The 27,939-nt window shown below is 40.3% G+C and overlaps 1 long non-coding RNA gene across 1 annotated transcript; it reads left to right on the plus strand.

The window, feature by feature from the left end:
* On the plus strand, positions 1-27,729 carry LOC134483102 (uncharacterized). Its single transcript, XR_010060003.1, has 2 exons — positions 1-3,841; positions 6,290-27,729. It is a non-coding gene; the product is annotated as an uncharacterized LOC134483102 (long non-coding RNA).
* The last annotated feature ends 210 nt before the right edge of the window (positions 27,730-27,939 follow it).

A 27,939-nucleotide genomic window follows, 5' to 3' on the forward strand; every position in this document is an offset into this window, starting at 1 on the left:
GGGAGTGGGAGATGGGAAGGAGGACAGACGTGATTGGCATGAGCGTGCTTCAGCTGCACCTGGGCACAAGTTGAAAGCATTTGAGGCTTGATGTTTCCTTTGGGACAAATGCTTGAAAGTAGATTTGTAATATTAAAGGTGTTAAATGTGTTGGAAGTTTGCCCCCAAGGGGTGCAAGTTTTTAATAGTAATGGCTGTAGTAATGATCGCATTGTTTGTCTCTGTGGATTGACCAGCACCACAGACTTCATGGGTCCTGTAGAAAACCCACAAGTTGTGTTTCTAATCCGAGTGCTTGGGAAGTAAGAGTTAGGAGGCTCACCCTCTGATACATATATCAGGTTTGAAGCCTGGGCTACATCAGACCTGTCTCAGAAAAATAAAACACAGGCTGAAAATAGCTTTCTTTTTTTTTTAAAGTATACTGGTTCATAGTGAACACATATACACAGAACTCTGGAGTCTCACTTTATTGTAAAGTCGGGTGTGTGTGTGTGTGTGTGTGTGTGTGTGTGTGTGTGTGTGTAAAGCTATAGCTATACACCTTTCACCAGTATGAAGTCTTTGCCATTGGTGAAAGTGTCAGAAGTGTCAGGTCAGTCCTCAAGACATGGGGGCAGCCAGTCCCAAGGTGTTTAGGGCCAGTGTTGTAGCATCCCAGCATTCAGGTCCTCCCACTTGGTTAGGATCCCGTGCTTTTATGCATTTGTTTTGTAGAATGTCACTTGTTGGGAGAGAGGCAGAAAGAGGTGGCATGGTGAGTAAGAGTGTGTAAATTTCTTGCAGAGGAACCAGTTCCTAGCACCCACATCCGGCAGTTCACAGTGGCCTGGAACACCAGTTCCAGAGGAGTCATATGCCTCTGGTCTCCATGGACACTTGCACTTAGGCACATACCCATGCAAGACTCAAATATATGTACTTAAATAAAATATCTCTTAAAGAATAAACAAAACAAACAAACAAAAAAAGAACATGCTTGACAACCTGCACCGCCTAAAGATTGTTTCAACTTGTTGTAAGAGTGGACTAAACAAGACTGATGCTCATTTGTCTGTTTTTCTTGGTATACGAGGTCTGGATGAATAGCATCTGTGTCATTATGGTTGATGCTACATTGCCAACTTCAGATAACCAGGGCCTATATTCTCATGCTTACATCTGGCCAGCATGGAGAACCTCATAATGACCAATACCTTGCTTGCTGAGAACAGAAATTTAGCCTTGAAAATGTTCTAACAGGAAATAAATTAAGGTTGGGGGGGTGTGTGAAGGGAGATATTTGGTTTCAGTCACATTGTCCTCAGGGAACCTAGGCCTTACACACAGTCTCATGTGCTTCTTCCTCATGCTCATTCTCATCCTTGAGGCCAGCTCTGTTCTGCTGAACACTTGGAAATTCTAAGCTCATATATCTGATTTTCAATCTGTGTCTGACATTATGACACAATTTGATGCAAATTTGTGTGGATAATGCTCTACATAAACATGAATGCACTGTTCATGTTGTTCCTCATCCATTTTCTTTCCTCTTTTTCCCCTTCAGTTATCCCTAAGCTAATTTGTGTGTTCACCATAGAAATTGATGGCTTTATTTCCTACAGCCATGGAAGCAAATTCCAGCTTCAGTCAAGAGAGCACTCTGGCAGGAATTTCAAAGCAAAGGGAACAATTGACCTGTGAACTTTTTGCCACTGGAGACAGATGTCCCTGGAAGTTGAGAACTAGAAACACCCTAAATATCCACTTTTCCTTGAAGTGTCTGTGGCTATATTCTGCCTCTAGTCCAAAGAAAGCATAATGGCTGAAGACAGAACACAGGAGGGAGTCATGGAGAAATAGTTGCATTTCTAAGTGACCGTAAGTTAACTTTAGTACCACAGGGAGAAAGACTAGCAGAACATACACCAGGATTAATTTACCTTAATTAATCTGAAGAAAGGGGCCATTAGGCTCTGGATTTTCTATTTTTCTATGTATCTGGATCATTCCACATAAATCAGTTATTCAAATGATGATAATATCTACCACACGCATAAATGTTTTCAAATGAAAGAACCATTTCTATACTAGGTTGAAAGGAAAGGGTGTGTGTGTGTGTGTGTGTGTGTGTGTGTGTGTGTGTGTGTGTGTGTGTGTGTGTTTCCCACACCCTATGGCCACATCACATCTTCAATTGCTCTCACAGTATGGAGCTGATTGGAAGTTATCATTGCTCCAAATTCTGAGATGCCTGCAATTTGCTTTGCTATTCTCACTCAGAGGCATGATGAGTTGTTAGATGGCTCATGTTTCACTCTAGAACTCAGAATGTGTCAAAGGGCCATATGCTAGTACCTGTTGACCACTGTTTGGTACAGGTAGGCAAACCTACCACTAGCTTCTTGATCTGTGCCTCTCCCTCTGTGGCTCCAGGGGTAGGCTAACAGCATCTCTGCTCTAACCTAGTAAGGTCAAATTCTCCAGCAATAAGACATTGGGATATCTTAGTTCCATGCTGCTACTGAAATTTTAACTTTTTACTGTGTGTAAGGCCAGATAAGGTCTGTCTACATAGGAACTGCAGGTGAGGGCCAGCATAAGAAATGAATAGAATCCAGCACTCCTTGCTGGTATTTGAAAAGCCTTGTAGCTGCAACCTTGTTCAGAAGTACACCTTGTGCCTCGTTTATAAATTCAAGTATCTGCTGGGCACCTCATAATTTCTGCTGGCAATAATAAATGTCAACACGCGGTATATGTCAGGGAGACAGTGCTGCTGGTGGCTTCACTTTCTTGATGGCTCCCACTCGGATACACTGGTTGGAAGAGGAATAAGTGAGCCTGACAGTCTTTGTGGCCTTGTGAGAGGAAGTGTGTCCTCCTAGATCTGCGCTTTGAGAATACACCACACACACACACACACACACACACACACACACACACACACACATACACAAATATATATATATGCCTGAATGCTACCATGCTTCCCATCAGGATGATAATGGACTAAAACTCTGAAACTAAACCACCGTCAATTAAATGTTTTCCTTTGTAAAAGTTGACATGGTCACAGTGTCTCTTCACAGCAGTGAAAATACTAAGAAGTTGGTACCAGGGGGTGGGATATTATTACATTAGACCTGACCAGGATTTTCCTTGGAGGAATGTAGATTTGGAACTTTGGATTAGGAAGAAAGAGGGGTGTTTTAAATGGGTCTTAAAGGTATGAACATGGAATGTTGGAAGCGGTGCCCTTGACGCCCTCCATTGTTGATGTTATTATTATGGTTAGAATTAAGTATGACTGGGTTCATGGAAAATCCCCAGCCAGCTGCAGAAGACTAATACAAATCTGGTGGTCAAGAAAAATAATAATATGATAAAGTTGTCCTGCTGACTAATAATATGACAAACCTGTGACCTTTCTGACAACCTGTCAACATCAGCCTACTCCCTGACCACACGAATATTGTGTCCTTGGCCTGCGTAAGTGTTTCTTACTTCCCCCCTCCCTCTGTTACCCATGTTATGGTATAAATTCAGCCTTGGGGAAAAATAAAATTGTCGCCTTGATCAGACTCTTGTCTTGGCGTCCTTCGTGTCCCTTGTCCCCCATTCTCTTCCAGGTACACCCCAGACCCCTTTGCTTACAAATGGCGCCCAGTATGCAGCTGTTTGGAGGTCTCCTGGAGGAGAACGTCATCCATTGTGAATAGGCAGGCCCATCTTCCTTGTTCGTTGGAGCTTTTGCTCCCCCTCGGAGCCTTTGCTCCCCCACTTCTGGCAATCATGGACTGCCCGACCTTGGTTCAGAGGCTTGGTGTGTGTTTCTTCCTGGAGGATGCAGATCTCAGTGGTGAGTGATGGGACAAGCATTCTACAGGTACTTTTTATGACAGGACTCAGGGAGTCACTCAGGACACGAAGAAGAGGGTTGAATTTTTTTTAATTAAAAAAAATTCTCAGACTTTGTAGGAAATATTTGTCCATAGTTCCCTCAAGAGGGAACAGTTGACACAAAAGACAGTGCAGAGTTAGTGATTGTTTTATGAGCCAGCTAACCTTGTTGCTGAAGTCTGCCTTCTGCAATGAATAAAAATTGTGTGCTTTTTGGGTTTGAGGTTGCCTCTCCCTGCATGGATGAGCAACCCCATGTACGTGGATTAAAAACCTCATACCCTCATGCTATTGCAGTGGTCACTTTGTCAATCTGTGCTCTGTGGGCGGTGCTACTGAGGTAAGGCCATTATGGGGTCTTACAACATTTTGGGGCACCTGCCAGGAACTGCGCTCCCCACAGCCCACAGTTGGTGAGGAGATCAGAGGTAAGCTCGAGCAAATCTGTGTTTTGTGTTCTGTGTTACTTTCTGTTTTGTCTCTGTGTCATGTTGTCTCACCTTTGTTTCATGCTGTCTTGTGTTGTCTGTGTCTGCTGTCTGAGGGGTTCGAGTCCTCCTCGGTGGTTGCTGTGGGTCCCGTGAGGGGCTTACAGCTGTGACAGGCAGACATGCCAGTTGTCACAGGCCAGGGGCCCTAAAGGATGCTCTAGGAGGAGAAAGTAATCTAGAGGACACTCTGTTATCTTGTTGGGAGGTGGAATCAGATGGTCCGTCTCATCCCAGAAGCAGCTAAGGTTAAGCTGCAGTTTGGGCCACGTACTGAAGGTATCAGGCATCTGTGGAAATCGCTTATAGGACGCCTTGTCTTGGTCTTGTTTGTCTAGTTTGTTTTCTGTGGTATTGTCGAGTATCTTTTTGGCTTTTGTTTCATTTTTGGACTTGGACTGACAATTGTGTTTGAAATCATGGAACTGTTTGTTTTGTTTGTCAAGGAGTTTTACTTGGTCCTCTTGGTGCTTAACTTGGAAATAATTTGCTTGAGAGAAATTGTTTTCTGCCAGGGAGCCTGCCTCATCTGCTGGCCCTATTCCAAGAGAGGAGTTGATCTCCAGCATTAAGTCACCTTCCCCATTAGTCATCATTGACATAGAGAGTGCCTCTGATCCTATCCCCGAAGCAGTCAGTTCCTGCCCCTGTGGTCAAAATGCCCCAGGTTGGGGGACGGGGAGCCCCTAAAGTAGTTTCAGAAAGAGTCTGCAGCAGACTGCGAGGAACTTTGTTTTGCCAGACAGAACAGGATTTACAATAGGATGATAAGAGGAGAAAGTCTTGGCACCAGCTCTTCAGCTACTCCAACTGGAGGCTGTGGCCAAGGTCAGGGTCAGTGTTTTCTTTCCATAGTCCTCTAACTCAGTGAGACAGCTTAGGGAAGGGCTACTACTGAAGTCCTGGAATTCAGAGGCACTGGGAAGGCTATATTCTATTAAAGATCAGAATTCCAGTTTTAGCAATCTCTTTATTGGATGTAAGAGGCAGGAAGCCCCGCTCAACTGTGACTCCCGCCTCAGCAATGGCAGCAGAAAGAGTCCTTGTAGCCAGTTATCTCTCACTATAGCTTACTCTCTGATACCCAAGGCTTCAATCAGACAACACCCCCCTGGGCGAGCCTCCTTCAATACTCAAATGCTATTTTCTCCTGGTCTCTGGACTCAAGGTCACCAGGTGTGTCTGACAGCCTGGAAGAAACTTCCCCCCTAAAGTGGACAAGCCATACAATTCCTTTGTCAGCTGCTTGGCATCTAGCACCCAGGTCCTAACCATCTTTCCATCCTTTTGTTATTAATTCATACTAGAAGCCTAGTGTCCTTCAGAGGCTGGGTCTCTTGAGAGGCAGAGCCACCGAGCTGACACTGAAGGGAGGTACTCCTTAAGGGAGTATCTAAGTTCAGAGAGATAGCAGGTAACAGACACCAGCTGCCCCTCCGCTCGCCTTTCTGTTTTACAGGCACAAAGCTTGCTCTTGTTTTTGCAATGGCCTTTTTGTCCCAAGAAAGCTTCCTCATTTAGTTGTGTGACTGAATGCTATTTGTCTCTTTGAATGCTATCTGGTTGTTCCACCAGCTCCCACTGGGCCACACCCTAGCTTTCTTGCCTGGCCCCTTTCGTCTGTTCTTAAGAATTTTATTACCTAACACACTGTGTTGTTTTGACTTATAATACCTCCCATCCTAGTATGCATGTCCCAGATTCCCGTTGTGAAGGTTCTAATTCTAAAACAAGGAGATGGTACATCCCCCTAAATATTAAATTTACCTCTGCAGTTTAAAACTAGGATTGGACACGTTGATATACTTGGGATCTTAGAATGTCTCAATCAGGTGCCAATACAGGGATTATATTTACCATAAAATTGTTAAAAGAGCCTGGACATTCCTACTTCCCCGCTTTTGGGCACTCATCCAAAGAAGGAGCCCAGGGAAGCACTGAACACGGCGCAAGGTACACACGACTTCATCTACAGTCTGCACTCCACCGAGAGGAGCTGCTCGCTCAAAGAACTGCACCACTTCAAGTCCATTGCTGTCGTACAAGAAGAACTGGAAGCTCTACCACCCACTCCAGGACAGCTGAGATATATATTCTTCCACAATGCGATGCCTTTCGTAGGATTTGATTTTTTTGAATAACGCAATTATGATTGTTACATGAAACCAAATTGAATTGTCTATTGGAATTATTTTGTGAATGTCAACAATGGCAGTCAACATGTCATTTTTCCTTCTATGTATCAACATATTATTTAATTTTTCAGTTTTTGATACTATACTGTACTGAGTTGGGGTTTGCTTTTTTCTGACATAACATGCATCGGATAACTATGTATGTCTTTTTTTTCTGATGGTTATAATTCAATGCTGAGGTTTCTCCAAATTATTTAAGATGTTTAATATCAGTTAAAATTGTAATTCCCTGCCTGGTGCCATCCCTTCTGTGACATTACATGGTAAACATTTACAATTCATGGTAAACATTTGGAGCAGTGTTTTAAGTATATCTGACTATTTTAATTTTGAACCACACTGTCTTTAAGAGTCAGAGGCTAATCAGAAAGAACAATTGTCTGCCCCCCCCTTTTACGTAAGCTGTATATGCTAACAAGTGTACTTATTTCCGATTGGCTTTTTACCTTTAATTTCTCAACTTTGAATAATCACAGTGAATTCTGGTTTGTGAGAGAAGGCAGCGCTCGGACACTTCCTGTGTCTTAGAATAGGGTTAAAGAGAACATGAAATAGGTCAGAGATGGCTTGGGAAAGAGAAAAGGAGAAAGAGAAAAAGCTGAGAACTGGTATCAAAATTGGTTCTCCACACCCCCTTGGTTGTCCATCCTGCTTCCTTCCTTCCTGTTGGACCCCCTAGTAGGCCTTCTTTTGCTTATATCTTATGGTACTTGGACATTTAACCGTTTAACCAGCTTTATTAAACAACAGGTAGATAATATAGCAGCAAAACCTATTTTGGTATATTATCATAGGCTAGCTATGGAGTATGCTTTGATGATGGCCAAGCTCACCTACACATCTCCTCCCAGCCCACGCAAGGACATTTTTGTCCTTTCAGCCAGATAAGGCCAACATTCTTTTCTGCCTGCTGTCCTGATGTCTTTGCTGAAAAATCAATGAATCGTCACCCCTGCATGCTGAACTGGACAGTCAATGACGGGTAAGAGAGTGATATATTCACAATAAAGGGCCTAAGACAGGAGGGCCGCCATTAGCTGCTGCCTTATCCCATGACGGACCCTGGCCACAAGATTCTCCTGGCCATGTGACAAATGTGCACCAACCTAAGACAGAAGCAGTTCCCGAGGGGCTCATCTGAGGACAGCACAGCCATTTGCTCACCTTTTCATTTGACTATAAGGAAAAGTGAGATGTTGGGAGCGATGCCCTTGAAACCCTCCATTGTTGATGTTATTATTATGGTTAGAATTAAGTATGACTGGGTTCATGGAAAATCCCCAGCCAGCTGCAGAAGACTAATACAAATCTGGTGGTCAAGAAAAATAATAATATGATAAAGTTGTCCTGCTGACTAATAATATGACAAACCTGTGACCTTTCTGACAACCTGTCAACATCAGCCTACTCCCTGACCACACGAATACTGTGTCCTTGGCCTGCGTAAGTGTTTCTTACTTCCCCCCTCCCTCTGTTACCCATGTTATGGTATACATTCAGCCTTGGGGAAAAATAAAATTGTCGCCTTGATCAGACTCTTGTCTTGGTGTCCTTCTTATGTCCCTTGTCCCCCATTCTCTTCCGGGTACACCCCAGACCCCTTCGCTTACAATGGAAGATAGTGCTAAAGCTGATCTGTGGGATCTTGGTGTAAGAGGTTTCAGAGCAGAAGAATTTTAGTATATTTTGGTGAAGAATGTGGCTGCTTTTGGCCCTTGATCGGAGTGTATCTGAGGCTAAGGTGAAGATATTTAGAATAATTGCCTTGGCAAAGGAAATCTCAAAGCACCCTAGTTTAGATTATGCTCAATGGTTCACTTTTATTAAGAGCATCTTCATCAACTACAGCAAGCTAAGAAAGGAAAAATACACCATGTATGGCTCAAGGATTAAAGGAGCACCAAGAAGTGGAATGGAAGTGGGTATGATGTTCAAGAAGATCAGCAAATTAAAGATATTAAATGGAATTAAGGTAGTGGTAACATTTGGGCAAGATATCACCCAGCTAATCTTCTGTCTCATGAATTATGTTCAACAGAGAACATTACCACCTATTCTTAACTTAAAATGCACTTGTGGTTGGATGATGGATACTTATGATAGTTGTTGTCCTGACCTGGCTATTGTTTTCAATCGGACATAAAGAGATATGATTGTCAAGTTGTCAAGGATTACTATTCTTGGTTGCCAACTTGACTATATCTGGAATGATCTACAATCCAGAAATGGAGCACACACCTGTGATCTGGGTCTTGAGATAGGAAGACAGCAACTTTTGATCCAGATGATATATACTTTTGATTGAGATTGACACATCTTTAACCAATATCTTGAGGTATAGTGGCCATGCATATAAAAATGTATAATGAAAAGGAATTAAAGAAATGCTTAGGTTCAGGCATTAATCCTGAACTCAGGAAACAGACATGCAGATCTCTGAATTCAAGGTCACCCTGGTCTCCAGTGCAAGTTCTATAACAGCCAAGGTAAGGCAATGAAGAAAACAATGGAGAACAGAAATATGGTGAAGATATAATTGAGAAAGTTGACTGTGTTCTAGTCCCAGCAAGCAGAAGAACGTGGCAGCTTCCATTATGTGGTTCTGGCTTTAGAATCAAGAATAGAATTTCCCTCTGTAACTAAGGAAACTTTCATAAGCCAAGTGGTGGCAGGGTTGTCTCAATAAAAAGGGTGTTTCTCTTTTATCAAACAGTACATAGTAGGAACTATTTTGAAGCAATTATGAAAACTATTAAGTATAAATTACACTGAAAACACCCAGTCCATTACACTTGGCAATCAGGAAAAAGTCTTTTATCACCTACCCTAACTAAAAGAGTTTACAATTCTGTAATTCAATTAGATTTGATTTCAATTTGTATTATCAACTGAAAACCACCCTTTCAAATTTGTAACATCTTTTTGATGTTAAACAACTTAAGTTCAATAGTGAAATTATAACTAGCATTCAACCCCATCAGAGACTTGAGAAGAAATTATATATTACCCAAGCATGCAAAAATATGCCCAATATAGACATATAGCTTGCAATTATAATAACTGGATATTATGGTTTTCATATGGGCTTATTGGGTTTGGAAATTTCAACAAAGAAAAGCACAAAGAAGCAGTTTCCAAAAACAAATGGCAAGGAGAGTTGACTGCCTAAACAGTCCCCAATATTTCTTATATTGTTGGAGCATATGTCTTCAGCCTTCTGGCCCAGAACCTTCTAATAGATCATAAGTGAAACAGGAATTATTAAGGACTAGCTTACCCTGTATTGACAGAGCTTACCAATCAACTATTTTACATCCATTTTTTTCCTTTCAGGATCTTATTCTGTCTGAAGGTGAAATTAGAGCATTTCTTGCCAAGTGGCTAGCTTGTCACAATTGGAACAATTCCGCCGAGAGGTATTAATGCTCTTCTCATTCCTTGAAGTGGAAGGCAGGTATCATCAGAAGCAGACATATCTCCTAAAGATCTTTTAGTACTGAAATGACATTACATGCCATAGTCTGGGTATTTTTGACACTGTTGAAGACAATCTAAGTATAACATAACTGAATTGTCAAACACTGATTATTATCAGGTATCCATTATTTGAATAATCATGAAAATGCTTTATTATAATTGACTAAATTAGAATCGAATATGACTAAAAGTTTCATAATCTGACAATTAACTTGCATTACTTAATGAATTAAACAGTCTGTATTAGCACCTATTTTTGGGGGGGGGGGAGGAAAGGGTTTATTCGGCTTATACTTCCACATCGCTGTTCATCCCCAAAGGAAGTCAGGGCTGAAACTCAAGCACATCAGGAAGCAGGAGCTGATGCACAGGCCATGGAGGGATGTTACTTACTGGCTTACTTCCCCTGGTTTGCTCGGCTTGCTTTCTTATAGAACCCAATACCGCCAGCCCAAGGATGGCACCAGCCACAAGGGCCCTTCCCCCTTGATTACTAATTGAGAAAGTGCTTTACAGCTGGATCTCACAGAGGCATTTCATCAACTGAGATCCCTGTTTCTGTGATAACTCCAGCTATGTCAAGTTGACACACAAAAACAGCCAGAACACTAGGTAAAGGTAGAAGTTAGGGTAAACAAAGTTTTTTTTACATGTAAAAAGGAAGTTTAATAGGATGGTAATAAAGAGTGTCAATTTGCTAAGAGATCACATGTTTATATATGCATATATATATATATATATATGATAATAGAGTACCTGACACAGTGGCTATTCTGAAAATGACAACTCCTAATGGGATCACTCCTGTCATCCTGCATTTAATTCAAACAACAGTTATGTAAAGGAAGTACTTACTATAGTTAGTTTTATATTTGGGTATATATACTTCCAACTATATTGAATTATGACTTACATAATTATACATAATTTTTACCTTTGTCCAGTTTTTCAGAAAATATTTGAAAAAGTAAAATGAATATAGCACAAACAGTTTTCATTTTCTTATCCTTATTCTGGTTTTAAAAACACCAACGTGTTGTTCGTCTGATAAATAATATCTGTTAATTTATGGTCCATTGAAGTAAACTCACAATGGACTTCAGTCCTGGGGTAGTTACTGAGAATCTCCTGTGTCATCACCACTGTGCTGTGTGCCTATGTATCTTTATGCTCCATTATGATAATGGGCTCTCATGGGCACAGAAGGAAGAAATGCATTTTGTTTTGTGGATATTATGTATTAGCACCTATTGAAAGGACTGGGTCAAAGCATTATATTCTTGAATGAGTTACATAGGTATAATCTCTAACTAACAGTAACAAACCTAATTTTAAATTTTGTATCAATATATAAAGATTTATACTAATGAAAGCCTTAAACCTGTATCAATAGATAAATTATATACCAAAGTAAGAAAATATAACTTCATTATGCGTCAAATATAAAGATTTCTATCAATGTAAGAATACGGCTATGAAATATTTTTTTTCATCTTTATTAACTTGGGTGTTTATATTTCCATTGTTATTCCCTTTCCCGGTTTCCAGGCCAACATCCCCCTAAACCCTGGCCTTCCCCTTCTCTATGAGTATACCCCTCCCCAACATCCCCCATTACCTCGCTCCCCCCAACAATCATGTTCACTGGGGGTTGAGTCTTAGCAGGACCAAGGGCTTCCCCTTCCCCTGGTGCACTTACTAGGCTATTCATTGCTACCTATGAGGTTGGAGCCCAGGGTCAGTCCATGTACAGTCTTTGGGTAGTGGCTTAGTCCCTGGAAGCTCTGGTTGCTTGGCATTGTTGTTCATATGGGGTCTCGAGCCCCTTCAAGCTCTTCCAGTCCTTTCTCTGATTCCTTCAACGGGGGACCTATTCTCAGTTCAGTGGTTTGCTGCGGGCATTCGCCTCTGTATTTGCTGTATTCTGGCTGTGTCTCTCAAGAGAGATCTACATCCAGTTCTTGTCGGCCTGCACTTCTTTGCTTCATCCATCTTGTCTAAATGGGTGGCTGTATATGCACGGGCCACATGTGGGGCAGGCTCTGAATGGATGTTCCTTCTGCCTCTGTTCCCTAAACTTTGCCTCCCTATTCCCTCCCAAGGGTATTCCTGTTGCCCTTATAAAGGAGTGAGGCATTCACATTTTGGTCATCCTTCTTAATTTCATGTAATCTGTGCATCTAGGGTAATTTGAGCATTTGGGCGAATAGCCACTTATCAATGAGTGCATGACTTGTGTGTTTTTCTGTGATTGGGTTACCTCACTCAGGTTGATATTTTCCAGTTCCATCCATTTGTCTATGAATTTCATAAAGTCATTGTTTTTGATAGCTGAGTAATATTCCATTGTGTAGATGTTCCACATTTTCTGGATCCATTCTTCTGTTGAAGGGCATCTGGGTTCTTATAAATAAGGCTGCTATGAACATAGTGGAGCATGTGTCTTTGTTATATGTTGGAGCATCTTTTGGGTACATTCCCAAGAGAGGTATAGCTGGGTCCTCAGGTAGTTCAATGTTCAATTTTCTGAGGAACCTCCAGACTGATTTCCAGAATGGTTGTACCAATCTGCAATCCCACCAACAATGGAGGAGTGTTCCTCTTTCTCCACATCCTCGCCAGCATTTGCTGTCACCTGAGTTTTTGATCTTAGCCATTCTCACTGGTGTGAGGTGAAATCTCAGGGTTGTTTTGATTTGCATTTCCCTTATGACTAAAGATGTTGAACATTTCTTTAGGTGTTTCTCAGCCATTCAGCATTCCTCAGCTGTGAATTCTTTGTTTAGCTCTGAACCCCATTTGTTAATAGGGTTATTTGTCTCCCTGTGGTCTAACTTCTTGAGTTCTTTGTATATTGAGGATATACGCCCTCTATCAGTTGTAGGATTGGTAAAGATCTTTTCCCAATCTGTTGGTTGCTGTTTTGTCCTAACCACAGTGTCCTTTGTCTTACAGAAGCTTTGCAGTTTTATGAGATCCCATTTGTCGATTCTTGATCTTAGAACATAAGCCATTTTTTTCCAGGAAATTTTCTCCAGTGCCTGTGTGTTTGAGATTCTTCCCCACTTCTTCTTCTATTAGTTTGAGTGTATCTGGTTTTATGTGGAAGTCCTTGATCCACTTGGAATTAACCTTTGTACAGGGTGATAAGCATGGATCGATCTGCATTCTTCTACATGCTGACCTCCAGTTGAACCAGCACCACTTGCTGAAAATGCTATCTTTTTTCTGTTAGATGGTTTGGGCTCCTTTGTCAAAAATCGAGTGCCCATAGGTATGTGGGTTCATTTCTGGGTCTTCAATGCTATTCCACTGGTCTATCTGTCTGTCTCTGTACCAATACCATGCAGCTTTTATCACTATTGCTCTGTAATACTGCTTGAGTTCAGGGAGAGTGATTTCCCGCCAAGTCCTTGTATTGTTGAGTATAGTTTTAGCTATCCTGGATTTTGTTATTCCAGATGATTTTGCAAATTGTTCTATCCAACTCTTTGAAGAATTGGATTGGTATTTTGATCGGGATTGCATTGAATCTGTAGATCACTTTTGGTAAAATGGCCATTTTTACTATATTAATCCTGCCAATCCATGAGCATGAGAGATCTTTCCGTCTTCTGAGATCTTCAATTTCTTTCTTCAGAGGCTTGAAGTTCTTATCATACAGATCTTTCACTTGCTTGGTTAAAGTCACACCAAGGTATGTTATATTATTTGGAACTATTATGAACGGTGTCATTTCCCTAATTTCATTCTTGGCTTGTTTCTCTGTTGTGTAGAGGAAGGCTACTGATTTATTTGACTTAATTTTATACCCAGCCACTTTGCTGAAGGTGTTTATCAGGTTTAGTAGTTCTCTAGTGGAACTTTTGGAATCACTTAAATATACTATCATATCATCTGCAAATAGTGATATTCTGACCTCTTCTTTTCCAATCTATATCCCTTTGATCCCCTTTTGTTGTCTGATTGCTCTGGCTAGAACTTCAAGAACTATATTGAATAAGCAGGGAGAGAGTGGGCAGCCTTGTCTAGTCCCTGATTTTAGTGGGATTGCTTCAAGTTTCTCTCCATTTAGTTTAATATTAGCTACTGGTATGCTGTATATGACTTTTACTATGTTTAGGTATGGGCCTTGAATTCCTATTCTTTCAAAGACTTTTATCATGAAGGGGTGTTGAATTTTTTCAAATGCTTTCTCAGCATCTAATGAAATGTTCATGTGGTTTTTATATTTAGTTTGTTTATATAGTGGATTACAGTGATGGTTTTCCATATATTAAACCATCCCTGCATGCCTGGAATGAAGCCTACTTGATCATGATGGATGATTGTTTTTGATGGGCTCTTGGATTCCATTTGCAAGAATTTTATTGAATTTTTTGCATCGATATTCATAAGGGAAATTGGTCTAAAGTTCTCTTTCCTTGTTGGGTCTTTGTGTGGTTTAGGTATAAGAGTAATTGTGGCTTCACCGAAGGAATTCGGTAGCGCTCCATCTGTTTCAATTTTGTGGAATAGTTTGGATAGTATTGGTATGAGGTCTTCTATGAAGGTCTGATAGAATTCTGCACTGAACCCATCTGGACCTGTGCTCTATTTGGTTGGGAGACCTTTAATGACTGCTTCTATTTCTGTAGGAGTTTTGTGTTTGTTTAAATTGTTTATTTGTTCCTGATTTAACTTTAGTACCTGGTATCTGTCTAGGAAATTGTCCATTTCCTGCAGATTTTCAAGTTTTGTTGAACATAGGCTTTTATAGTAAGATCTGATGATTTTTTGAATTTCCTCTGAATCTGTAGTTATGTCTCCCTTTTCATTTCTGGTTTTGTTAATTTGGACACACTCTCTGTGTCCTCTTGTTAGTCTGGCTAAGGGTCTATCTATCTTGTTCATTTTCTCAAAGAACCAGCTTTTGGTTCTGTTGATCTTTGTATAGTTCTTTTTGTTTCCACTTGGTTGATTTCAGCTCTAAGTTTGATTATATCGTTCCTTCTACTCCTCCTGGGTGTATTTGCTTTTTTTTTGTTCTAGAGCTTTTAGGTGTGCTGTCAAGGTGCTGATATATGTTCTCTCCTGATTCTTTCTGCAGGCACTCAGAGCTATTAGTTTTCCTCTTAGCACAGCTTTCATTGTGTCCCATAAGTTTGGGTATGTTGTACCTTCATTTTCATTAAATTCTAAGAAGTCTTTAATTTCTTTCTTTATTTCTACCTTGACCAGGTTAACATTGAGTAGACCATTGTATAACTTCCATGTATATGTTGGCATTCTTCCCTTATTGTTTTTGAAGAACAGCTTTAGCCTTTGGTGTTCTGATAGAATGCATGGGATTATTTCTATCTTTCTGTATCTGTTGAGACCTGTTTTATGACCAATTATATGGTCAATTTTGGAGAAAGTACCATGAGGTGGTGAGAAGAAGGTATATCCCTTTGTTATAGGATAGAATGTTCTATAAGTATCTGTTAAGTCCCTTTGGTTCATGACTTCTTTTAGTCTGTCTATGTCTCTGTTTAATTTCTGTTTCCATGATCTGTCCATTGATGAGATTTGGGTGTTGAAATCTCCTACTATTATTGTGTGAGGTGCAATGTGTGTTTTGAGCTTTAGTAAGGTTTCTTTTATGTATGTAGGTGCCCTTGTATTTGGAGCATAGATATTTAGGATTGAAAGTTCATCTTGTTGGATTTTTCCTTTGATGAATATGAAGTATCCTTCCTTATCTTTTTTAATTACTTTTGGTTGAAAATCAATTTTATTTGATATTAGAATGGCTACTGCAGTTTGCTTCTTCAGACCACTTGCTTGGAAAGTTGTTTTCCAGCCTTTCACTATGAGGTAGTGTCTGTCTTTGTTTCTGATGTGTGTTTCTTGTAGGCAGCAGATTGCACGGTCCTCATTGCATATCCAGTTTGTTAGTCTATGTCTTTTTATTGAGGAATTGAGTCCATTGATGTTGAGAGATATTCAGGAATAGTGATTGTTGCTTCTGGTTATATTCATATTTGGATGTGAGATTATGTTTGTGTGCTTTTCTTCTCTTTGTTTTGTTGCCAAGATGATTAGTTTCTTGCTTTTTCTAGGGTGTAGCTTGCCTCCTTATATTGGACTTTATGATTTATTATCCTTTGTAGCGCTGGGTTTGTAGAAAGATATTGTGTAAATTTGGTTTTGTCATTGGTTTCTCCATCTATGTTAATTGGGAGTTTTGCTGGATATGGTAACCCGGGCTGACATTTGTGTTCTCCTAGGGTCTGTATGACATCTGTCCAGGATTGCTGGTTTTCATAGTCTCTTGTGAGAATTCTGATGTGATTCTGATAGGTCTGCCTTTATATGTTACTTGACCTTTCTCCCTTACTGCTTTTAATATTCTTTCATTGTTTTGTGCATTTTGTGTTTTGACTATTATGTGATGGGAGGTGTTTCTTTTCTGATCCAATCTATTTGTAGTTCTGTAGGCTTCTTGAATGTTTACGGGCATCTCTTTCTTTAGGTTAGGGAAGTTTTCTTCTATGATTTTGTTGAAGATATTTACTGGTCCTTTGAGCTGGGAGTCTTCGCTCTCTTCTATACCTGTTAAACATAGGTTTGATCTTCTCATTGAGTCCTGGATTTCCTGTATGTCTTGAACCAGTAGCTTTTTCTGTTTTACATTGTCTATGACAGTTGTGTCGATGATTTCTATGGAATCTTCTGCTCCTGAGATTCCCTTTTCTATCTCTTGCATTCTGTTGGTGATGCTTGTATCTGCGGCTCCTTCTCTCTTCCTTTGGTTTTCTATATCCAGGGTCATCTCTCTTTGTGCTTTCTTAAGTGCTCCTAGTTACATTTTTAATTCCTTTACCTGTATGATTGTGTTTTCCTGTAATTCTTTCAGGGATTTTTGTGATTCCTCTCTATAGGCTTCTACTTGTTTTTTTTTTTTTTTTAATGTTTTCCTATGTTTCTCTAAGGGAGTTCTTTATGTCTTTCTTGAAGTCCTCAATCATCATGAACAAATGTGATTTAAAATCAAGATCTTCCTTTTCTGGTGTTTGGATATTCAGTGTTTGCTTTGGTGGGAGAATTGGTCCCCAATGATGCCATGTTATCTTGGTTTTTGTTGCTTGGGTTCTTGTGCTTGCCTCTTGCCATCAGGTTGTCTCTGGTGTTACCTTGTTCTGCTATTTCTGACAGTGGCTAGACTGTCCTATAGGCCTGTGTGTCAGGAGTTCTGTAGACCTGTTTTCCTGTTTTCTTTCAGCCAGTTATGGGAACAGAGTGTTCTGCTTTCAGGCGTGTAGTCTTTCCTGTCTACTGGTCTTCAGCTCTTCCCGTGGGTGTGTGTCCTGAGTCTACCAGGCAGGTTACTTGCACAAGAAAACTTGGTCTTACCTCTGGTCACGGGGCTGAAGTCATTCCTGGGGTGCTGCGTTTGAGCTCTCCATGAGGGCGGCAACCAGAAAGGCATGCCCCGCCTTATTCCAGGACCCCTCTGAACAAGGGTCTCAGATGGCGTTAGGTGTTTTCCTCTGGAGTCAGAAATGTGGCCAGAGTGTAGTCTCTTCTGGCTTCCCAGGCCTTTCTGCCCCTCTGAAGGCTTAGTTCTCCCTCCCACGGGATTTGTGTGCAGGGAGCTGTTGACCAGGTCCCTTCAGATCCAGGAGGTGTCTCTACTTTTTTAAAGTCAGTATTTCTTACATTTCAAATGTTATTCACTTTCTGGTTTCCTGTCCATAAGCCCCCTAAACTCCCATCCCCTTCGTTAAAGGTGTTCCCCTTCCCATCCACCTCCCCTTACTCACCCCTGACAATCTCCTACTTTGGGTGTCCAACGGCAGTCAAGGGTTTCTCCTTCCATTGGTGCCCAGCAAGGCCATCCTTTGCTACATATGCAATTGGAGCCATGGGACAGTCCATGTAAAGTCTTTGGGTAGTGGTTTAGTCCCTGGAAGATCTGGTTGGATGGCATTGTTGTTCTTATGGGGTTGCAAGCCCTTCAGCTCTTTCAATCCTTCCTCTAATTCCCCCACAAAGGGGTTCCATTCTCAGTTCAGTGGTTTGCTGCTAGTATTCACCTCTCTATTTGACATGTTTTGGCTGTGTCTCTCAGGAGAGATGTATAGCCGGTTCCTGTCAGCATGCACTTCTAAGTTTCATCAATCTTATCTAGTTTTGGTGGTTGTATATATATGGCCCACATGTGGGGCAGGCTCAGAATGGCTATTCTGTCAGTCTCTAAACTTTGCCTCCCTATACCCTCCTATAGATATTTTTTGTTCCCCTTTTTAAGGAGTGAATCATCTGCATTTTGGCCATCCTTCCTCTTGAGCTTCATGTGGTGCAAGGATTGCATCTTGTGTAATTTGATCTTTTGAGCTAATATCCACTTATCAGTGAGTGCATACCATGTGTGTTTTTCTGTGATTGGGTTACATAACTCAGGATGATATTTTCTTTTTTTTTAAATTTTTCATTAGACATATTTCTTTACTTACATTTAAAAGGTTATTCCCCTTCCCCGTTTCCAGTCCATAAGCCTACATTCACTCCCCTCCCCCTCCCGCATACGAGTATTCCCCCTATACATCCCTCTTATTGCCCAACCCATATTCCCTGCACTGGGGGTCCAACCTTTTCAGGTCCAAGGACTTCCCCTTCCCCTGGTGCCTCAACAAGGCTACTCTCTGCTACATATGCAGTTGGAGCCCTGGGTCACTCCATATATAGTTTTTTTGGTAGTGGTTTAGTCCCTGGAATCTCTAGTTGGTTGGCATTATTGTTTTTATGGGGTTGCAACCTCCTTCAACTCTTTCAAAACTTCCTCTAATTCCTCCCAATGTGGTCCTATTCTTAGTTTGGTGGATTGCTGCTAGCATTGACCTCTGTATTGGACATGCTTTGGATGTGTGTGTGTGTGTGTCTCAGGAGAGATCTATATCGGGTCCCTTTCATCATGCATTTTTCTAGCTTCATCAATCTTATCTAGTTTTGGTGGTTGTATATATATGGGCCACATGTGGGTCAGTTTCTGAATGGCCATTCCTTGAGTCGTTGCTCTAATCTTTGCTTCCATATCCCCTCCTATGGATATTTTCCCCCTTTTAAGAAGGATGGGGAGCATCATCCATATTTTGGCCATCCTTCTTCTTGAGCTGCCTGTGGTCTGTTGATTGCATCTTGGGTAATTCAAGTTTTTTGGCTAATATCCACTAATGAATAAGTACATACCAAATGTGTTTTTCTGTGATTGAGAAACCTCACTCAGGATCATATTCTCTAGTTCATTCCATTTACCTAGGACTTACATGAAGTCATTTTTTTTATAGCTGAGTAGTACTCCATTGCATAGTTCTACCATATTTTCAATATCTTTTCCTCTGTTGAAGGGCATCTGAGTCCTTTCCACCTTCTGGCTATTATATATAAGGTTTCTATGAAGATAGTACAGCATGTGTTTTTATTGTATGTTGGAGAATCTTTTGGGTCTATGCCCAGGAGAAGTATAGCTGGGTGCTCACGTAGTGCAATGTCCAAATTTTCTGAGGAACTTCCAGACTGATTTCCAGAATGGTTGTTCCAGTTTGCAACCACACCAACAATGGAGGAGTGTTCCACTTAATCCACATCCTTGCCAGTATCTGCTATCACCTGAGTTTTTCATCTTGGCCATTCAGACTGGTGTGAGGTGGAATCTCCGGGTTTTTTTGATTTGCATTTCCCCAGATGAGTAGGAATGTTGAACATTTCTTTGGGTGGTTCTCAGCCATTTGATATTCTTCAGCTGTGAGTTCTTTGTTTGGCTCTGTACCCCATTTTTAATAGGGTTATTTGGCTCTCTAGAGTTGAACTTCTTGAGTTCCTTGTATATTTTGGATATGAGCACTTTATCAGATGTGGGATTGGTAAAGATCTTTTCCCAATCTGATGGTTGCCATTTTGTACTAATGACAGTGTCCTTTGCCTTACAGAAGATTTGCAGTGTTATGAGGTGCCATTTGTCAATTCTTGATCTTAGAGCATAAGCCATTGGTGTTCTGTTCAGGAAATTATGACCAGTGCCCATGCATTCAAGACTCTTCCCACTTTTTCTACTATTAGGCTGAGTATATGTGGTTTGATGTGGAGGTTCTTTATCCACTTAGACTTAAGCTTTGTACAGGGCAATAAGAATGGATCTATTTGCATTCTTCTACATACTGACCTCCAGTTGAACCAGCACTATTTATTGAAAATGCTATCTTTCTTCCATTGGATGGTTTTAGCTCTTTTGTCAAAGTAACCATAGGTATGTGGGTCTTCAATTCTGTGCCACTGATCTATCTTCCTGTCTCTATACCAATACCATTCAGTTTTTATGACTATTGCTCTATAATACTGATTGAGATGTGGGGTGTTCATTGCCCCAGACGTTCTTTTATTGTTGAGTATAGGTTTTGCTATCCTGGGTTTTTTTTTGTTATTCCAGATGAATTTGCAAATTGCTCTTTCTATCTCTATGAAGAATTGAGTAGGAATTTTGATGAGGATTACATTGAATCTGTAGACTGCTTTTGATAAAATGTCCATTTGTACTATATTAATCCTGCCTATCCATGAGCATGAGAGATCTTTCCATCTTCTGAGATCTTTAATTTCTTTCTTCAGAGACTTGAAGTTCTTGTCATACAGATCTTTCACTTGCTTGGTAAAAGTCATACTGAGGTATTTTATATTATTTGGGACTATTATGAAGGGTGTTGTTTCCCTAATTTCTCTCTCAGCCTGTTTATCCTTTGAGTAGGGGAAAGCTACTGCTTTGCTTGAGTTAATTTTACCAAGCTACTCTGCAAAAGTTGTTTTTCAGGCTTAGTAGTTCTCTGGTAGAACTTTTTGGGGCACTTAAGTATATCATATCATTGGCAACTAGTGATATTTTGATTTCTTCCTTTCCAGTTTGTATACCTTTGACCTCTTTTTGTTGTCTGATTGCTCTGGCTAGGATTTCTAGAACTACATTGAATAAGTAGGGAGGGAGTATGAAGCCTTGTCTAGTCCCTGATCTTAGTGGGATTGTTTCAAGTTTCTCTCCACTTAGTTTAATGTTAGCTAGTGGTTTGCTGTATGTGGCTTTTACTATGTTTAGGTATGGGCCTTGAATTCCTACTCTTTCCAGGACTTTTATCATGAAGGGGTGTTAAATTTTGTCAAATGTTTTCTCAGCAACTAATTAAATGATCATGTGGTTTTTATAGTTGAGATTGTTTATATAGTTGATACATTGATGGGTGTCTATATTTTGAACCATTCCTGCATATCTGGGATGAAGTCTACTTGATCATGGTGGATGATCATTTTGATGTGTTCTTGGATTTAGTTTGCAAGAATTTTATTGAGTATTTTTGCGTCGATATTCATAAGGAAGATTGGTCTGAAGTTCTCTTTCTTTTATGGGTCTTTGTGTGGTTTTTGTGTAAAAGTAATTGTGGCTTCATAGAAGGAATTTGGTAGTGCTCTGTCTGTTTCTATTTTGTGAAATAGTTTGGACAGTATTGGTCAGAGGTCTTCTATGATGATCTGATAGAATTCTGCACTAAACCCATCTGGTTCTGAGCTCTTTTAGATTGGGAGAGTTTTAATGATTACTTCTATTTCTTTAGGAGTTATTGGGTTGTTAAGATGGTTAGTCTGTTCCTGATTTAACTTTGGTACCTGGTATTTGTCTAGAAAATTGTCCATTTCCTTCAGATTTTCAAGTATTGTTGAATATAGGCTTTTGTAGTACGAACTGATGATTCTTGAATTTTTTCAGATTCTGTTGTTATGTCTTCCTTTTCATTTCTGATTTTGTTAGTTTGGACACACTCTCTGTGCCCTCTGGTTTATCTAGCTAAGGGTTTATCTACCTTGTTGATTTTCTCAAAGAACCAGCTTTTGGTTCTGTTGACTCTTTGTATAGTCCTTTTTGTTTCTACTTGGTTAATTTCAGCTCTGAGTTTGATTATTTTCTCCCTTCTACTCCTCCTGGGTGTATTTGCTTCTTTTTGTTCTAGAGCTTTTAGGTGTGCTGTCAAACTGCTGATATATGCTCTCTCCTGTTTCTTTCTGCAGGCACTCAGAGCTACAAGTTTTCCTCTTAGTACAGCTTTCATTGTGTCCCATAAATTTGGGTATACTGTACCTTCATTTTCATTAAATTCTAAGAACTCTAATTTCTTTCTTTATTTCTTCCTTGACCAAGTTATCATTGAGTAGAGCATTGTTCAACTTCTATGTATATGTGGGTGTTCTCTCCTTATTGTTCTTATTGATGATCAGCCTTAGTCTGTGATGATCTGATAGGATGCATGGGATTATTTCTATCTTTCTGTATCTGTTGAGACCTGTTTTGTGACCAATTATATGGTCAATTTTGGAGAAAGTACCATGAGGTGGTAAGAAGAAGGAATATCCTTTTGTTTTAGGATGGAATGTTCTATACATATTAGGTAAGTCCATTTGGTTCACTTCTCCTCATGTCTCTATGTCTCTGTTTAATTTCTGATTTCATGATCTGCCCAATTATGAGAATGGGGTGTTGAAATCTCCTACTATTATTGTGTAAGGTGCAGTGTGTGCTTTGAGCTTTAGTAAGGTTTCTTTTTATAAATGTAGGTTCCCTTTTATTTGGAGCATAGATATTTAGAATTGAGAGTTCATCTTCATGGATTTTTTCCTTTGTTGAATATGAAGTGTCCTTCCTTAGCTTTTTTGATGACTTTTGGTTGAAAGTCAATTTTATTTGATATTAGAATGGCAACTCCACCTTGTTTCTTTGGGCCATTTGCTTGGAAAGTTGTTTTACAGCTATTTACTCTGAGGTAGTGTCTGTCTTTGTCTCTGAGATGTGTTTCCTGTATGCAACAATATGCTGGGTCCTCTTTACATATCCAGTCTGTTAGTCTATGTCATTTTATTGGGGAATTGAGCCCATTGATGTTGAGAGATATTAAGGAATAGTGATTGTTCCTTCCTGTTATTTTTTTTAGAGGTGGGACTATTTTTGTGTGCTTCTCTTCTTCTCGTTTTGTTGCAAAAAGATTACTTTCTTGCTTTTTCTAGGTTATAGCTTGCTTCTTTTTGTTGTGCTTTGCTATTTATTATCCTTTGTAGGGCTGGATTTGTAGAAAGATATTGTATACATTTGGTTTTGTCATGGAATATCTTTGTTTCTCTGCCAATGTTAATTGATAATTTTCTGGATATAGTAGCCTGGGCTGGCATTTGTGTTCCCTTAGGGTCTGTATGACATCTGTCCAGGATCTTCTGGCTTTCATAGTCTCTGTTGAGAAGTCTCGTGTAATTCTGATAGGTTTGCCTTTTATGTTACTTGACCTTTTCCCCTTACTGCTTTTATCATTCTTTCTTTGTTTTGTTCATTTGGTGTTTTGACCTTTTTGTGATGGGAGTAGTTTCTTTTCTGGTCCAATCTATTTGTAATTCTGTAGGCTTCTTGTATGTTTATGGGCATCTCTTTCTTTAGGTTAGGGAAGTTTTCTTCTATAGTTTTGTTGAATATATTCACTGGCCCTTTAAGGTATGAGTCTTCACTCTCTATCCTTAGGTTTGATCTTCTCATTGTGTCCTGGATTTCATGTATATTTTGGGCTAGAAGCATTTTCTGTTTTACATTATCTTTGATAGTTGTGTAATGTTTTCTAGGGTATCTTCTGTTCCTGTGATTCTCTCTTCTATCTCTTGTATTCTGTTAGTGATGCTCACATCTATGATTCCTGATCTCTTTCTCTAGGTTTTCTATCTCCATGACTGTCTCCCTTCTTGTTTTATTCATAGTTTCTAGTTCCATTTTTAACTGCTGGATAGTTTTCTTCATTTCTTTCTCCTGTTTGGTTGTGTTTTCCTGTAAGTCTTTAAGGGATTTTTGTGTTTCCCCTTTAAGGGCTACTTCTGGTTTACCTGTGTTGTCCTGTATTTCTTTAAGGGAGTTATTTATGGTCTTCTTAAAGTCCTCCATCATCATTATAAAATGTGATTTTTGAATCTTAATCTTGCTTTTCCAGTGCGTTTGGATATCCAGTGTTTGCCTTGGTGGGAAAACTGTGCTCTGGTGATGCAAAGTAGTCTTGGTTTCTGTTGACTGGGTCCCTGCACTTGCCTCTCACCATCAGGTTTTCTCTGGTGTTAGTTTGTCTTTTTGTTTCTGATGGTGGCTTGACCCTCCTGTAGGCCTGTGTGTCAGCACTCCTGTAGACCTGTTTTCCTGTTTTCTTTCAGTTATGGGAACAGAGTATTCTGCTCTTGGGCATGTATTCGCTCCTGGCAGCTGGCTTTTAGCTCTTGACGAGGGCAGTAACAGGAAGGGTCCTGCCCCTCCTGCTCCTAGGTCCCTGTGTGCAGGGGCACAGATGGCACTAGGCATTTTCCTCTTGAATCAGGAATGTGGCAGAGAGTAGTCTCCTCTGATTTCTCAGCAGTGTCCATTCTTCTGAGGGTCTAGGTCTACCCCCACACCACTGGCGTTTGGGTGCAGGGAGCTGTTTGTCCCTTTTGGTTCAGATCTGGGCACAGACACAGACAGCAGGGCTCCTGCAGCTGACTGCTCCTATATTCCTGTGTCCAGAGGCACTATGCAGTTTCCTCTTGGGCCAGGGATGTGGGCAAAGATGGGAAGAAGTTGCAGTCTGTCCTGCAGTCTCAGGATTGCCCATACTTCTGGGTGTTCAGCTCTCTCTCCCACAGGATTTGGCAGCAGGGAGCTGTGGGCCATGATAAGAAAAGATCCAGGCACCTTCAGTTTGCTTTTTAATCAGTTTGCTTAAAAATTTTTTCAGCTCTTTATTCTGAAGTAATGTTTTTATTTTTTCAATCTTTAATCATGTTTTACAGTCCAGACACTATCCTTGTCCCATTGTGCCCTCCAACAATTCCTCATCCATTTCTCCTCACGCTTCCAAAAGGATGTCCCCACACCTCCCACAAAAACACCCCACGCCCCACCAAGCCTTCCCATTCTCTGGGGACTCAAGTTTTTCAAGGGTTAGGTGCCTCTTCTCTCACTAAGGCCAGACCAGGCTTTCTATGTTGTGGGTCTCGGACCGATTAGTGTATGCTGGCTCAGTGCCTCAAAGATCTTGGGTGTTCAGGTTTGTTGATATAGCTGGTCTTCCTTTGGGGTTGCCCTTCTCCTCCATTTCTTCCAGCCTGTCCCTAATTCAACCACAGGGGTCCCTGACTTCAGGGTTGCATGCAAGCATCTGCCTCTGTCTCCTTCAGCTGTCTGTTGGGCCTCTTGGAGGGTGGCCATGCCAGGCTCATATTTGCAAGTACATCATAGCATCAGTAATAGTGTCAGACCTTAGAGACATTCAGTTTCTTCTCCACTTTTATCTCCGCAGCTTTTCAGAGATCAACAATTCTGGGTCAAAGTTTTTTACTGTGGGATGGCAACCTTACCCCTTTACTTGAAGCCCTGTCTCTCTGTTGGAGGTGAACTCTACAAGTTCCCTCTCAGAATTGTTGAGCAATTCATCTCATGTCCTGCCTTTTGAGTCTTGTGATTCTCTCACCTCCCAGGTCTCTGGTAAATTCTCATAGGTCTCCTCACCTCCCACTTCCTGAGGTTGTATATTCCCATTCATTCTGCTGACCCTCAGAGCTTCATTCCTTGTCCCCCCTCCAATACATAATCATGTCCCCTCTCCTTCGCCCCTCCCTCTCCACTCTCCCATCCAGTTCCCTACCTCCCTCTGTCCTCTGCTTACTTCTCCCTCCCAAGTGAGGATAAAGCATCCTCATTTGGGTCTGTTGGTTTGTTTACCTTCTTGAGTTCTGTGGATTGTAGTTTGGGTATTCTGTATTTATTTTGTCTAATATCCACTTCCTAGTAAGTACATAGCATGCATGTCCTTTTTCATCTGCACATCCTTACTCAGGATATTTTTTCGTTCTATCCATTTTTCCTGAAAAACTCAGGATGCCCTCATTCTTAATAGCTGAATAGTATTCCATTGTGTAAATGAACCTATATTTGATGTTGAGGTGAATTTCTTGTACGCAGCAAAATGATGGATCCTGATTTTATACTCTTTGTCATAGTTTGTTTCTTTATAGGCAAATTGAGTCCATTTATGTTGAGAGATATTAAAGCCTAGTACTTTTTGATTACTGTTATGTTGATGATGGCAGTGTGTGTGTGTGAGTGTTGGTGTGTGCTTTCCTTCGATTTTTGCTAATGTGAAATTATTTCCTGTTATTTCTCATGCAGTTGGCCTCATTAGTTTGTAGTTTTCCTTCTAGTATCTTCTGTAGGGTTGGATTTGTGTAAGACAGTGTTTAAAGTTGGCCTTTGTCATGGAATATCTCTTTTCTCCATCTAAGGTGATTGAAAATTTTGATGGTTTAGGGTGGAAATTGAGGTCTCTTAGAAACTGCAAGACATCTCTCCAGGCCCTTCTGGATTTGAGAGTCTCTGTTGAGAATTTGGGTGTTTGCTAGAACTGTCTTTATATGTTACATGGTCTTTTTCCCTCTACCTTTTAATATCCTGTGTTCAGTACATTTAACATTTTGATTATTATTGGTCAGAAGGATTTTCATTTTTGGTTCAATTTACTTGGTGTCCTGTAAGTTTCTTGTACATTTAGAGGCATCTGTTTCTTTACGTTAACAAAAAATTCTGTGATTTGGTTGACAATATCTTCATGGTTGCTGAGCTGGAAATCTTTCCCTTCTTTCTATTATTCTTAGATTTGCTTTTTTTTTCATAGTGTCCAAAATTTTCTAGATGTTTTGTGTCAGACACTTTTTAGATTTAACCTTTTATGTGACTGATATATCAATTTCTTCTATTATATCTTCTTACCTGAGAATCACTTTTCCAGACCTTATATTCTGTTGGTGAGGCTTACACCTGTAGCTTCTGTTTTCTTAACTTGTTTTTGCACCTAATGGAATTATCTAATTTTTTGTGTTTTCATTATTGCTTGTATTTCCATTAACAGGTCTTAAAGAGTTTTCTGCATTCCCTTCATCTGTTTGATTGCATTTTCTAGTATTTCTTGTCAGCATTTACTTATGTCCTCTTTAAAGGCATCTGTCATCTTCATAAGACTGGATATAAACTTATTTTCTTATGCTATGTTAGGATATCCAGGACATGCTGTAGTTGGACAGCTGATTTCTAGTGATGCCATATTGCTCTGGTCCTTGCTGTGTTCTTACCCTGGGCTTTAGCCATGTGGTTTTCCCTGGTGCCACCATACCTCTGGGAATGCAGGTAGAGTTGTTGGCAAGAAAATGGACACTAGGGCAGGCTACAGCTTACTCCTATTGGTGTGCTTTTGAGAGACTTGGTAGAAAGGATATTGAGACGAGCAAGGGCTTACCTAATTTTTCCTGGTATCATAGGCTAGCCCTTTTTACATAGTGAGTTCCAAGACAGCCAGGTCTATGAAGACCTTCCTTAAACAAACAAACAAGCAAACCAAAAACAAGTAAGAGGAAAACAAAAAACAAACACAAAAACAATTAAAAGAATCCACGAAGCAAGGTAGGAAGGAAAAAAGAAAGAATGACATAGAACAACATGAAGAAAGCAAGCATGAAAGAAAGGAGTCCATTTGTTAAAAGAAATCTTTCATTATACTTTTTTTAATTTAAAATTCCTAGATGCAAACAGGTCCAAGCTACCATCTATTTTATATGTTGCATTTTCTGATCTTACCCTCATGTTTAATGTGTTCACCAGTGTCTGGAAAGTTCCCCAACCTCTAACCCCACACTGTTGCATATTTCTATTCATTCTCCTGGCCCTCCGGGTTTCTCTCCTGTCTCCCCCGTCCCCATACCTGAGCCTGCCCTCCCTTTTTCCTGCCCCCTCCCTTCTCCCACCTAGTTCCCTCCCTCCCTCTGCCTCTCATGATTATTTTTGTTCCCCC

Source organism: Rattus norvegicus, chromosome 1 (assembly GCF_036323735.1).
Source record: "Rattus norvegicus strain BN/NHsdMcwi chromosome 1, GRCr8, whole genome shotgun sequence".
NCBI lineage: Eukaryota > Metazoa > Chordata > Mammalia > Rodentia > Muridae > Rattus > Rattus norvegicus.